The sequence below is a fragment of the Lissotriton helveticus genome, chromosome 1_1 (assembly GCF_964261635.1).
Source record: "Lissotriton helveticus chromosome 1_1, aLisHel1.1, whole genome shotgun sequence".
Classification (NCBI taxonomy): Eukaryota; Metazoa; Chordata; class Amphibia; order Caudata; family Salamandridae; genus Lissotriton; species Lissotriton helveticus.
The window spans coordinates 364,050,221-364,064,860 of record NC_136057.1 but is presented as its reverse complement, the minus strand read 5'-3'; the positions used below and the strand labels follow the sequence as shown (position 1 = coordinate 364,064,860).

General features: G+C 48.4%; 1 long non-coding RNA gene across 1 annotated transcript; it reads left to right on the top strand.

Moving 5' to 3' along the window:
- The first annotated feature begins 1,236 nt into the window (after nucleotides 1–1,236).
- LOC144808741 (uncharacterized) lies at nucleotides 1,237–8,571 on the top strand. The gene is made up of 2 exons (XR_013606853.1): nucleotides 1,237–5,815; nucleotides 6,014–8,571. It is a non-coding gene; the product is annotated as an uncharacterized LOC144808741 (long non-coding RNA).
- The last annotated feature ends 6,069 nt before the right edge of the window (nucleotides 8,572–14,640 follow it).

The window sequence follows — 14,640 nt, the reverse complement described above, 5'->3', positions numbered from 1 at the left end:
TCAGATGTCCGGAGATGTGGCTGCGTCGGGGGATGTCGAGGATGAGTCTGGCTGAGGCGTTCTGGATCCGCTGGAGTCTCTTCTGGAGCTTGGCGGTGGTTCCGGCGTAGAGGGCGTTGCCGTAGTCCAGTCGGCTGGTGACGAGGGCCTGGGTGACCGTCTTCCTGGTCTCGGTGGGGATCCACCGGAAGATCTTCCGTAGCATGCGCAGGATGTTGAAACAGGACGCGGAGACTGATAGGTTTCATTTCTCCATGCCCCGCCCGCTGCATACATTATGCTTATGAGTTAGCAGAATGTGTCTAACTACTGATATATTCATTTATGCATTTACGTTTATATTCTTCTATTAGTTATTCATTTATGCGTGCAACATTATTACAGTTATTCTTAGCTTAGCCTGTGTGCCACCATTTTGAAGCATCTCCCTTTCTGTGCGAGTTGCACTTGCTCATCCCCCTCCCGTAGGAATAGGAATATTCCACATGTCAGCAGTTTTGTCTCTCAGCTCACTGTGACTGAAACTACTAGTGAAACCCCTTATCACTCTGTTCTCATGTGCTGGAGATGCTAAGGCCTGGCTCCGTGTCCTTGGAGTCAGAAGAGAGAATGTTGCAATTCCAGGTGCAGATGCCTCTTGTATGAGGCCATTGTTTATCCTCTCCGGGGTCCAGTACTTTTCCAGTATGGGCGTGTTTTACTCTGCCTTTTTGTATTATAATGTGTTACTGTGATGATATGAGTCAGTCCTCTCACCACACTCTTAGAGAGTGAGGTCAGACAGGGCCCTCTCATATGGGAGTTTGTGGCCTAATAAAATTACTTGTTTATTCTTCTCCACTGCCTGGCTGGCTTATTATATGAGAATGATAGATGAGTGAGGTAAGTCGCTCAGGTGGATTTGAGCCACGCTTATCAGATGGCACCCCAGATGGGACTCCGCGATTAGGACCTTTCTCACCCGTAAGTGGGTAGCAGAAGGCCGGAGACCCCCTGGTCGGCACGGTGGGTCTGGGTACCCACTTTGATGCCGAGCTTGGTTCTCGCAGCGCTGCCCCACCCTGCTGATCGAGAGGTCCCGGTCCATGATCCTACGCCGGAGTCCAGAAGGCGGAACCTTGGAGCTGACCGTGTTGGTCCCAGCAGCCGGCAGTGGAGAACGGTGGAGGTCGGTTCTGCAAGCAGAAGGTGAGTGGTCCGACTGTTGATTGAGGGAGCTGGGATGCTCCATGAGACCGGTGTGTCTCTGGTGATTGGAGGAGCCGGTGTGCTCCTGGGGCTAGTGTGCTCCGGGGAACTCAGAGTGCAAGTGGCGCTCTGACAGACTATTGGTGATGAGGGTATTGGGTGGATGTCTGTTTTAGAGCATCTGACCGGGTGGTACTGAGACTGGAGTGTGGCTCACCACGGGTAAATACTGGGAAAGGACCCAAACCCCTAGTGTGAGTGGTTTGATGGAAGAGTCCCAGATCTTACGGGGTAAAGTGCGCAATGGTCTGCAGTGCCACCCGGGTGGCGGATGTGTCCTCCAACCTCAGAACAGTTAGTGTACTGTTCGGTCTGCGGTAGGGTCCAGGTTCCCCAGGACTTGGTCGACGGGCCTTGTCCCATTATGGTAACACGTGTTTGGCAGGGACTCAATGCATAGGAAGTGCGTGTGCGTGTGTGGTTGTGTGGAGATAGTTGTTTGGTTCTTTTGTGCCAGGAGATGTGTGGGTTCTTTGGCGGTATCTGATTGAGTGAGTTTGGTGGTGTTTGATTGAGTGTGCAAGATACCGTGTTTCACTAGGTTGCAATGTTTTAGGTGTTGCTGCAGTTCAACTGATGTCAGATTGGCCAAGAGCCAACCCGCTCCTGTAGAAGACTCTTGATTTTGTTTAATATTTCTGATGCAGTTAAGATAGATCACTTGCAAGAGAGATTGTTTGCTAGGCACTGTTGTCAGAGCATGTTTGATTCCCTAAGGTTGTGGCAGAAAGAGGAAATTTTAGTTTTAAAAGAAGACAAAATGTGTACATTTAAAGTTGCTTTTAGTGGCTCAGTGAGCCAATGTGAGCAGTGATTAAGAGGATGGGGTATGTATTTCATGTAACATGTTTTATTTTGTTATAATTGGTTTGGGTTGAGAGCAGTCTGTGGGCTGTCTTTTGGTTGTGTAAATGTTTGTTTGCATGAAGTGAGTGCGTCTTGTTGCATAAGTTAGATTGTCTGGTCCTTGTGAGCTATCTGAGATGGGTGTGCCTGACTATCAGTGTGTTTTTCGTGTAGTTTAAAAGTGCATGCAGGGCTGTGCTCTATGGGAAAAGAATTTGGTTTCTTCCATTCCCTCAATTTGTGAACAGTAGAAGATGGAGTAAAAGGGATTTGATTACCAGTAATTAGAATGTATATTAATAGCATGTGGGAAGAGTGTAAAGTGAAAAACAAAAAAAAAATAGAATGAGAAATGTATTTGCCAAAATAGTGTTAAATATTGAATGTTAGAAAGAGTTAGGACTTATTGGCTTTGTCAGCGCCAGACCCGAGCGCGAGGCAGATTTGACCTTGGTGGTGAATGCCAGGGGAGGCGGAAGGCTGGCTAGCAGCCCAGAATTCTTAGCAGACGGTGAAAGTGAAATGCAGTTATTTAGTTAGTTTTAAACATGACTTGTCGAATGAATGTGTTTCAGCCCACAATTTAGAATAACAGTGTGGGAATATTATTAGGTTCTGGAAGGGTTAAGTGAAGGGGAGAGAGTGTGGGCATAGCTGGGAAGATTATGTACAATGAAAATATAGATGCTGGTAACACGACCCACATTCCAATGGGTTCGCAGAAGCACCGAGAGAGCGAGAGAGGAGTGCAGGCAGAAGATTAAGGGGGGGCTAGGAGACTCTGCTCCTGGCACAGAAAGGAGAGATACACAGCTGGAGCCAGCATCAGCGAGTCTGCATAATTATGAGGGTTTAGACTGAAGTATAATGCAGTTGTTCAGAATACATGTGATTTAGAATAAGGAACAAAATTATGAATAACTTTCAACAGGTTATTCCATTTGGACATAGAGAATTACACTTTAACATGACCTAGCCTGAGAAAAGAAGGATTGTTTTGAGAAAAATTAATTTACTAAATATGCTAGTGAAGTGTTACTCCTATTGTTTGAATGGTATTCAGTAAGCGATTAATTTGTGTGCAGTTTAATGGCAAACAGTAAAAAGAGATTTATTGGTTGTCTGTTGTGTCCATTTTTGGTGTTGATTTTTGTTTCAATGTTGGACAATGTCCTAGTATAACATTTTTTCTATTTCAAAAATAATTGAGTTGGGGGGGTCCCTGATTGGCATACTGATTAGTGTCTTTGCTAGTGGATACCAGTGGAGAGTACTGATGATGCGAGGGCAAGTAAAAATATTGATTGTGTTGCTCATAGGAGCGGCCTGGTGGGAAGGTATATATGTGTGTAATGTCTATATGTGTGTAACAGTATTTGTATGCAGTTTGCCCATGGGGCACCATTGCAGTGGGTCCAGTGCCCCACCCGCTGAGTGTGCAAATGTCTGCTAGTGTGCACTGGAGTATTTAGTATGTTCTGGAGGTGAGAATATGGCACCCTTTTGTTTAAAGTTAAGAAATGGCATTGGTTATAAGAGGGCTCATTTACACAGCGAAAGATAACTGTGCAGAAATATTTGGTATTTTAATAACAAGAATGTAAAAAAGTTTACGCAAATATGGAAATTCCTGGCTTATGACAAGTGAATGATGTGAATGTAAATTTATATATATTTTTCCCTTTTGATGCTGCATTAAATGCCATTACCAGATTGTCATGTGATTTTCAATGCTGCTTAATGTTTTATATTCATGGCTGATGGTTGAAGAGGTTAGAAATGGTTCTTATGTGAGACAGCAGACAGGGTTTTCAGAATGGAAAGTGAACGGTGAACTGGTGTGAATGAGCTCCAAGCATAGGTTTTACGGTAAGTATTTGTGAAAGGTATTTTTACTGAGTGGTTGCTTTTTGTCCAATATTTTCTGTGTTGTTGTTTCTTTTGTGTGTGTTTTGATTTGTTTCGTTTCAGTGCAATGGGAAATATTTTTTTTATCTGTGTGTTACGGTGAGTATTGATGCAGCTTTGTGCTAGACAGATTAAGTGTGCACTGACACCGCATGATGCGAGTATATGCATGAGAAAAAAAATAGTCCTTTGAGTAACTAATATTGTGTTTTCTTTTTGTGGCCTTTGTGCTATTCTGTGTTTTATGTTTTCTTTGGCTTATTGTGCATTGCTTGCTCTGTTCTGCGTGGATGGTATGCTGATCGATCTTAAGCTTGATAAATTAAGTAGGCCAGCATGCTGGGTTTTGGGCCACAGGCTCACTGTGCAGGAAATGCATGGCATCGTGTTGTGTGTCACAGCTCATTTGCATGCGTTACAGTGAATTTTCTATGCTTTCTGTGCTTCACACAGCAAGTATACCTGCTGCCTTGGTATGCTTGTTTTTATTTTCTGTATGTCTCTGTATTGTATTATTTTGATAATTCTATTATTGATACTAGAACAGGCTCCTCTATGGGGAATTTGTTCTGGTCCCTAAATTTCACAGACAACACTTCAGCAGTGTTTGTCTGTTTGGTTAAAAGGGGTATGGAGGGAAAAATACGAGAGTTCTACGGTGTACTCATGGTGTTGTGTCACAAGCCTGACCATTACCTCAGTAATTTTTGTTCATTTATAGATTTTCCATTTGCCGCCATTTCCCTAATGAATGTCGCATAGTGCCTAGTTATGGGGGACTTCAGCTGTGTCCCAGTTCCAGTTCCATTTCCTTACTACTCTTTCTCAGATACGTTGATATTAATAGGCACACATATCATTTTATGGCAATGACATTTCTACATGTGCTAAAAGATGTTCTAGCCCTCTCAAAAGTGCTATGTATCCCCTAGAATTTTGTTTATGCTCAGGGCTACACCCAGTGGTTGATGGTATTGACCGAAGTGAAATATTTTTCAGATTCCCTTCTGTCAAAATGGGGTAGCATGTGTATTGCTCCCTCCTGTCCTGGTTTGATCTAAAAGGGGAATTAGACGTGGGTAGTTTTGTTCTACAAGTGTTGGGTAAACTGAGAGTTTTTTTTTTATTAGACAATTATTTTAATTGGATAGGGATGAAAGGAAGGGAACAGCCCAATCAGTCAATCAATCATAACACTTGTATAGCGCGCTACTCACCCGGGAGGGTCCCAAGGCGCTTGGGGGGAAGGGGTCCGCTACTGCTCGAACAGCCAGGTCTTGAGTTGCCTCGTGACTAGTGTTTCCTTATTTGACCTTTGAAGGGTCGGTACCTTTGTGTCACATTCCTAGGCAACAACACCATTATTGTGCAGCACTAAGTAAAGGTGTACAAGTCTCTTATCAGTTAGCCGGTAAAGCTCAGCTGATATTCCCTATTAGAGCTGGTGAACAGGTTTTCCCCTAAATAAAATGTTACATGGTCTAAATAGTGAAAAAGGTGAAAAGATGCTTGTGTGATCCTCAGCACAAATATTTTTAGAAATGAAAGATTTGTAGAAATTAGTAATATGTGAGCATGGTCATGAGCAAAAATATAGTTGTTTTGAGTAAAGAAAAAGAATATTAGAAGTGTTTGAAGTTTTGCACAACAGTGAAGGTTCATAAAGTAGACGCTGTGTACTCGCTATAGGAAGAGCGGTTTGAACTTCCCTTTTTGCTGTTTCTCAAGTGCAAATGGGGGAATACAACATGTCTGTTTTGTTTTATTTTTTCTCTTCTCTTAGAATTCAATACATGCATACGTCCATCTACAGGTAATACAGCGAAAAGTCAGATATGTAATGTATTACCTAATGTCAGTGCACAAATTTATTGATAGGTACAATGTGTTCACCTTCAAATTGACATGGGTAAAGAAATATGAAAGCACAGACTAGACCTCATTTGGTTTCTTTGAATTTGAATTTTATTCATATGCCTTGTCTAAAGATCTTTGTTCTGTCCATCAATAGAAATGAGTCACGCAGCCCGAGCCAGAGGGGACCCAAGCATCGGATCCAACTTCAAGTGCAAGTCAAGTCCCGTCGTCAGAAGATACCAATGGAAGTTTAGCTTGGAGCCAAGGTACCACTGAAGCTGCTGTAGGTGTGTGATTCCTGGGTAAGAAAAGGGCAGGCCTGACCGAGATGGAGGACCCACTCTTCGCTTTTGCGCCAGTTCCCCAGTGGTTTGTTTCTCAGAAATACTTGAGAGGGGCAGTTCTGTCTGTGCAAAAGGCTGCCGCCAGTTCTCCAGTGGTTATGCTTCAGGTTTCCCTGTTCCCCATCTGTTTTGGAATCTACAGTTTTGTCTGCTAAGGTACCTGCTCACACTTTATACAATCTATGGCCTCGACAGAAGAGCGGTACACCAGGAGAAGAAAAGTAGGAGATAGGGAGAGACTTTAGTCTTAGGGTACAGATACAGTGCTCTTAGTATCTGTTAGATTCATATCTGGTGTACTGAGCGAGACACTGGACAGAATTTGTAGAGGGCACTACCTGGATTGGTGGTTGCTAAAATTCTGCAAGAAAGACTTTGCATCATTGGCCAAGATTGTTTTCCATTTGAGTTGCTAGCAAGTGCAGCTCCAACGCAGATGATTTTTGAATTTTTGATGGATAATACGAGCTTACCTGTGAGGCTCAGATGGACACAGGGAGAAGACCCCCCTCTGGCTGGCTGTGTTGCAGATTGTTTCCTTTAGTTTAATTTGGAAATTTTAGCTAGGAAAATTTGTGTTTTGAATGTTCCTATTCCCATGGAGGAGCAGCCCCTGCGGCTCCTTGTCCAGATGTCCCTGATCATTTTGGTTCTCATGATCTACAAATTTAATATTGAGTTTGTTTGTATCCTTACTGTTGCTTTCATATTTCTCTTTAGAGAATTAGTTTCTTGTTGCTTGACACATACCTTCATGAGTATTTCAACGCCACCTGATAATAGCATTGGTACTCTAGATCCACACGAAGAGGAGCACTGGGAAGTACATTAGGATGATGTAGTATTCAAATGTTGCACCTGACACATGTTATTCATAGAACAGCAAAACAATTATTGGGTGTGTGGGTCATTGCCTTCATACACACACACAGGGGTGGAAAATTGTTGCTTGTATTCTTGCCCTATGGAAGTAGCTGTGAAGGTTAGTATACTTTGAGTGGTTTAGTAAAACACATTTCTCAGCCTGATAAAATATTTACTCCAAGGATGTTAGATATAGGTCCTAGCTGATAATGCAAGTGAGCCCTCAGTATTGGATTCAATAGGGTGGTTTCCTTGATGATGACAGTTTGATCTTATTTGCATTAATTCCTGCTCATGACTTAAAGTGTGATGTATTTAGATTAGTCAAAAAGGAGGGTGCCTCACACCCAGAGAATAATTATTGTCCTAGTAGGTATGGCAGGGGTTGTTCTTTTACTTGTTGCCTCTGCATTCCCTGCCCTATAGCATGCTGCACTACTTCTGTGACCATGACCATGCTGTGTAAGGTGACAGATTGCTGGGTTTGTGGGTTACTCCTTTCCGCTGCATATAAGAAGGACAGGTTACTGGCACTTCCCTTGACACCTGTGAATAGGTGCGTGGGCTGGTACACTTTGATTGGTAGGGTGAAATTCTTTCAACAGCCTGATTCCCTGACTCCCTGACCGGGTTGTAGGAAATGTAGGTGTATTACTGACTTGCTGCCTCTGTGTTTATTGCCTTCCCCCTTGTTGCTCCATGTGTGCCAGCAATATACGAGTTTCCAGAAGGCCAACAAGACTACATCCTGTTTCCAATGCTGTTGAACTTCATGAAATTCACTGGCTAATGCTTATTGATGATGATATTTTTGATCAGTATAGTGTCCTGGCCCTTAGAATTTGATGTAAAGGCTCTCCTTTTAGTTAATAAAGTTAGCCACAGTCTGCTAAAAGGAGGGTCTGATAGGTTTCATTTCTCCATGCCCCGCCCACTGCATACATTATGCTTATGAGTTAGCAGAATGTGTCTAACTACTGATATATTCATTTATGCATTTACGTTTATATTCTTCTATTAGTTATTCATTTATGCGTGCAACATTATTACAGTTATTCTTAGCTTAGCCTGTGTGCCACCATTTTGAAGCATCTCCCTTTCTGTGCGAGTTGCACTTGCTCATCCCCCTCCCGTAGGAATAGGAATATTCCACATGTCAGCAGTTTTGTCTCTCAGCTCACTGTGACTGAAACTACTAGCGAAACCCCTTATCACTCTGTTCTCATGTGCTGGAGATGCTAAGGCCTGGCTCCGTGTCCTTGGAGTCAGAAGAGAGAATGTTGCAATTCCAGGTGCAGATGCCTCTTGTATGAGGCCATTGTTTATCCTCTCCGGGGTCCAGTACTTTTCCAGTATGGGCGTGTTTTACTCTGCCTTTTTGTATTATAATGTGTTACTGTGATGATATGAGTCAGTCCTCTCACCACACTCTTAGAGAGTGAGGTCAGACAGGGCCCTCTCATATGGGAGTTTGTGGCCTAATAAAATTACTTGTTTATTCTTCTCCACTGCCTGGCTGGCTTATTATATGAGAATGATAGATGAGTGAGGTAAGTCGCTCAGGTGGATTTGAGCCACGCTTATCAAGACGGCGTTGAATTGTCTGGTCATGGAGAGGGAGGAGTCCAGGATGAAGCCCAGGTTGCGTGCGTGGTCTGTCGGTTTGGGTGCGGTGCCCAGGGCGGGGGGCCACCAGGAGTCGTCCCAGGCGGAGGGCGAGGAGCCTAGGATGAGGTCTTCCGTCTTGTCTGAGTTCAGTTTCAGGCGGCTGGTCGTCATCCACTCGGCTACGTCTTTCATCCCTTCGTGGAGGTTGGTTCTGGCGGCGGCGGGGTCGTTGGTCAGGGAGAGGATCAGCTGGGTGTCGTCGGCGTAGGAGATGATGTTGAGGTTGTGTTGGCGTGCGATGGCCGCAAGGGGGCTCATGTAGACGTTGAAGAGGGTGGGGCTGAGCGAGGAGCCCTGAGGAACGCCGCAGATGACTTCCGTGGCTGCAGATCTGAACGGTGGCAGGCGTACTCTCTGTGTCCTTCCAGCGAGGAAGGAGATGATCCACTCCAGAGCCTTTTCCTGGATTCCGATGTTGCTGAGGCGCTGCACTAGGGTGCGGTGGCAAACAGTGTCGAACGCCGCGGAGAGGTCTAGGAGGATGAGGGCTGCTGTTTCGCCGTTGTCCAGCAGGGCTCGGATGTCATCGGTGGCAGCGATGAGGGCGGTCTCGGTGCTGTGGTTGGCTCGGAAGCCAGACTGTGAGGGGTCGAGGGATCCATTCGTCTCGAGGAAGGCGGCCAGCTGCTTGTTGACGGTCTTCTCGATGACTTTGGCTGGAAACGGGAGGAGCGAGATGGGGCGGTAATTCTTGAGTTCGGTGGGGTCCGCTGTTGGTTTCTTTAGTAGAGCGCTGATTTCGGCGTGCTTCCAGCTCTCAGGGAAGGTGGCGGTGTCGAAGGAGGTGTTGATAATGTCCCGCAGGTGTGGTGCGATGACAGCGTCGGCCTTGTTGAAGACGTGGTGAGGGCAGGGGTCTGTCGGAGATCCGGAGTGGATAGAGTTCATCGTGCAGATGGTGTCTTCTGTGTTGATCTGGGTCCAGGCGCTGAGGGTGGTGGTGGGGGGCGTTGGTGCGGTCGTGGGGAGCGTTGTTTGTGGGCTGAAGCTGTTGTGTATGTCAGCGATCTTGTTGTGGAAGTAGGAGGCGAGGGAGTTGCAGAGGTCTTGCGACGGGGTGATGTCCTTGATTCCGGCGTTGGGGTTGGAGAGCTCTTTCACGATGTTGAAGAGTTCCTTGCAGTTGTGTGCGTTGTTGTCCAGCCGGTCCTTGAATGCTGATTTCTTGGTGGCGTGGATCAGTTGATGGTGCTTCCGGGTGGCGAGCTTGAGGGTGGTCATGTTGTCCGGTGTTGGCTCCCTTCTCCAGGCTTTCTCGAGGGCTCGGCAGTTCTTCTTGGAGCTCTTGAGTTCGTCGGTGAACCATGCCGGGTCTGCTAGGCGGGGTCCTCAGTGGGGCGAGGTCGTCTGCGCAGTTGCTGATCCACTTCGTGAGGTTGTCGGCGGCCTGGCTGGGGTTCGCTGAGCTGGCGGGAGGGTGTTGGCTCAGGGAAGTGGCGAGCTGGTTTGCTGTGATCTTGTTCCAGTTTCTTCGAGCAACCTGTTGCTGGTGGTGGTGGATCGTGGATCTTCTGAAGGTGAAGTGGACGCAGCTGTGGTCCGTCCAGTGGAGTCCGGTGGCGTGGCTGAAGACGATGTCCTTGCTGGAAGAGAAGACAGCGTCGAGTGTGTGTCCGGCGAGGTGGGTGGGGGTGGTCACCAGCTGCTTGAGTCCAAGGATGGCGAGGTTGTCAAGCAGGGTGGTGGTGTTGCGGTCGTTGTTGTTCTCCAGGTGGAAGTTGATGTCCCCCAGGAGGATGAAGTCAGCGGAGGGGAGGGCGTGCGGGCTGATGAAGTCGGCGATGTCTTCGCTGAATTGTGTGCGTGGTCCCAGGGGTCGGTAGATGAGGGTGCCTCTGAGGGTGGTTTTGGGGTCCGTGTGGATCTGGAAGTGCAGGTGTTCGGCGGTTGTCAGGGTGTCGTCGGTGTTGGTCGCGATGCGGATGGTGTCTCTGTAGATGATGGCGATGCCTCCTCCAGTCTGGTTGCCGCTGTCTCTTCGGGTGATCTTGTAGCCCTCTGGGATGGCGATGGCGATGTCGGGCGCTGAGGAGTCGTTCATCCAGGTTTCCGTGAGGAAGGCGACGTCAGGAGCTGTGGTGTCGAGGAGGTTCCAGAGTTCGATGGTGTGTCTATGGACGGAGCGGGTGTTGAGTAGGATGCACTTGAGGTGGTTGCTGCTGGTGTTCGGCTTGGCGGGCGCTGGTGCGGGGCAGGTCCGGATGCAGGTGAACTTGCAGGCGTGGCAGCTGAAGGGTCCGTGGGTTCGTCTCGGGGTGGCTCGGTAGCATCCCGGGATTCGGCCGGTGTTGAGTGCGTTGAGGGTGGCGGCGTCGTGCGTCCGGCGGGGGCCAGGGGTCTTGGCCCTGGGCGCGGTCCTTTGGCGCACCTTCGGCGCTCCCGCTGCGCGCGTCCGCTGCGCGGTCGCTCTGGGGGCGTCATAAAAAGGGAGCCGGTCGGGAGGGTCTGCGGGAGGGTGGGAGCGGGAGCCAATCGGCTGGCGGGGGGGCGGGGCCGCGGGCTAGGGCGGCGGGAAAATCTGGCGTGGCCTCGGCGGGCCTCGGGTGGCTGGGGTGGCGGGAAAATCTGGCGCAGCCTCGGCGGGCCTCGGGTGGCTGGGGTGGCGGGAAAATCTGGCGCGGCCTCGGCGGGCCTCGGGTGGCGGGAGGCTGGTGGGCTCGGCGGCCCTCGGGTGGCTGGGGTGGCGGGAGGCTGGAGTGCTCGGCGGCCCTCGGTGGCTGGGGCTGAGCAGGCAGGCACAGGAGCGTGGGGGTGACCAGGCCAGGAGGCGCAGTGGTCACAAAACAGCCTGCGTAGTTTTCCTCACTAGGCCAGAACCCAAGGTTAACCCTAATAATCCATGGGAGTACTACCACTACTTGTACTGGTGTTAGGGGTGCTAGTTGCTTTTAAAGCAGTAGTGCTAGTATCCTTGATGCCACATTTAGAGCAATCGGCATCTCTTGCTCTGTTGCCTTTCTCCATACAGAGGTAACACCAAGGTTTCTTGTTGAAGGAGGAAGAGGTTTGTGATCCAACCCCAGAGAAAAACTTTTGGGGATCTTGTGAAGACTCTTTCTTGTTTTTACGTTTCTCACTACTCTTCTCTTAGGTCCTTGGAAGAATCTTGCTTCTTCTGGTCACCATCAACATGAGATTTCTGCTTCACCCTGGTGCGGACCCACTTGTCTGCCTTCTTTCCCAATTATTGGGGAGAGGTCAGAAGGCCTGGAAAAAAGACCCAACCACCAGCACCAAGGACGCCTTCAAAAACGCCACCCGCACTCACCACCAACTAATCCGAAAAGCCAAGAAAGCAGCATTCAAGGATCGACTCGACAACAACGCTCACAACAGCAAGGAACTTTTCAACATCGTCAAGGAATTTTCCAATCCCTCGGCCAACTCCAACGACATCACCCCCTCTCAAACCCTCTGCGACTCCCTAGCCTCTTTTTTCCACAACAAGATTGCAGACATCCACAACAGCTTTGACAACCAACCCGGAAACCAACCCACCATGCCGTCTGCTGTCCATCCTCCCCCCGTGAACACCCTTAACGACTGGAAGCCAATCTCCACTGAGGACACCATCCGCCTGATGAACTCCATCCACTCAGGATCCCCCACAGACCCATGTCCTCACCACATCTTCAACAAAGCAGACTCCGTAATAGCGCCGCACCTCCGAGACGTCATCAACTGCTCCTTCAACTCCGCTACCTTCCCTGAAGACTGGAAACACGCTGAACTCTCCGCCCCTCTGAAAAAACCAACAGCAGACCCCACCGAACTCAAAAATTACCGCCCCATCTCGCTTCTTCCATTCCCGGCCAAAGTCATCGAGAAAGCCGTCAACTGCCAACTCGCCGCCTTCCTCGAAGCCAACAAATCCCTCGACCCCTCACAATCTGGCTTCCGAGCAAAACATAGTACCGAGACCGCCCTCATCGCAGCAACAGATGACATTCGAACTCTACTGGACAATGGAGACACAGTCGCCCTCATCCTCCTCGACCTCTCTGCAGCATTCGATACAGTCTGCCACAGCACCCTTCTACAACGCCTCAATAACATCGGAATCCAAGGAAAAGCACTGGAATGGATCACCTCGTTCCTCACCGGTAGAACCCAGAGAGTCCGCCTTCCTCCATTCAAGTCCGAGGCCTCTGAAGTCATCTGCGGCGTACCTCAAGGATCCTCACTCAGTCCCACCCTTTTCAACGTATACATGAGCCCCCTCGCGGCCATCGCACGCCAACACAACCTCAACATCATCTCTTACGCGGACGACACTCAACTGATCCTTTCTCTCACCAATGACCCCGGCGCCGCCAAAGCTAACCTGCACGAAGGAATGAAAGAAGTCGCCGAATGGATGAAACAAAGCCGTCTGAAACTGAACTCAGACAAAACAGAAGTCCTCATCCTAGGCACATCCCCCTCTGCTTGGGACGACTCCTGGTGGCCGGAAGCCCTCGGAAAAGCACCCATCCCGACAGACCACGCACGGAACCTTGGCGTCATTCTGGACTCTTCACTCTCAATGAACAAACAAGTCAGCGCAGTATCCTCTTCCTGCTTCAACATTCTTCGCATGCTCAGAAAAACATTTCGCTGGATCCCCCCCGAAACTAGGAAAACAGTCACCCACGCCCTGGTCACGAGCCGACTGGACTACGGAAACACCCTCTACGCAGGTACCACCGCTAAACTCCAGAAGAAACTCCAACGAATCCAAAACGCCTCAGCCAGGCTCATACTAGACATCCCACGCAACGAACACATCTCTGGTCACCTTAAAGACCTCCACTGGCTACCCGTCAATAAGAGGATCACTTTCCGACTGCTCACCCACGCACACAAATCACTTTACGACATCGGACCAGACTGCCTCAACTCTCGACTGTCCTTCTACACCCCCTCCCGCCAACTACGCTCTTCCGACCAAGCCCTCGCCACTGTACCTCGCATCAACAAGACCACCATGGGAGGCAGATCCTTTTCATACCTGGCTGCTAAAACATGGAACTCACTCCCCGCTTACCTCCGCCTCACCCAGAACCACCTAGCGTTCAGAAAGCAGCTTAAAACGTGGATATTTGACAAATAATCCTCCTCCTCTTCCTAAGCGCCTTGAAACCCTCTGGGTATGTAGTGCGCTATACAAATCTTATGACTTGACTTGACTTGACATCTATTGATTTTGACAATCATTAAGGATGTGCTACCTCATCAATAAATTGCACAGTCCCTCATAGACATGAACATTATTTCCATGAAGCCAGCCTTCAAGAGCCTTAATAGCACTGTCTAGAAAAGCTACCCTGTCTTGGGTGTGTGCCTTCTATGTGTCCCTAAACGTAACCATGTACTGTTCAGTGGTTAAACTAAACCCATCTATTAAAGCACTCTTCAAGACGGAGTAATTATCTGCATCTTCCTTCCTAACAGTGAGATATTTGTCTCCACCTTTGTTAGCAAAGGAGAGCCACAGGATAGCTGCCCCCTGCCCTTGAGGGACCTTCTGAACTTTACAAGCACTCTCTAAAATAGTGATCCACTTATGGATATCATCCTCCTCCTGGTAAGGAGGGACTGTCCTGCTCAGGTTCCTAGTGTCAAAGGAGTGTTCCCTGACACTAGGTTTACTAGTGCTGACGCACTGATCGAGAAGCTGTCCTTTCTCTCGCTGAGAATCCAGCTCCAGTGTTTCCAAGCTCCCCTCGCGGGGTTTGGGGAAATCGAGTCCCGAGACAGAGATACCAGACCTCCTTCATTCTAAAACCAAGGTACGGTGTTGATTAGACCCTAAGAGAAATCTTGGATAGATTCTTGGCAAAGAAACTAAACCTATGCTCCACCACACTTACTTCTTCCCTCGTACTAGACTTAGGTTAGGTACATTGGGGTAGGCGTATTTTAG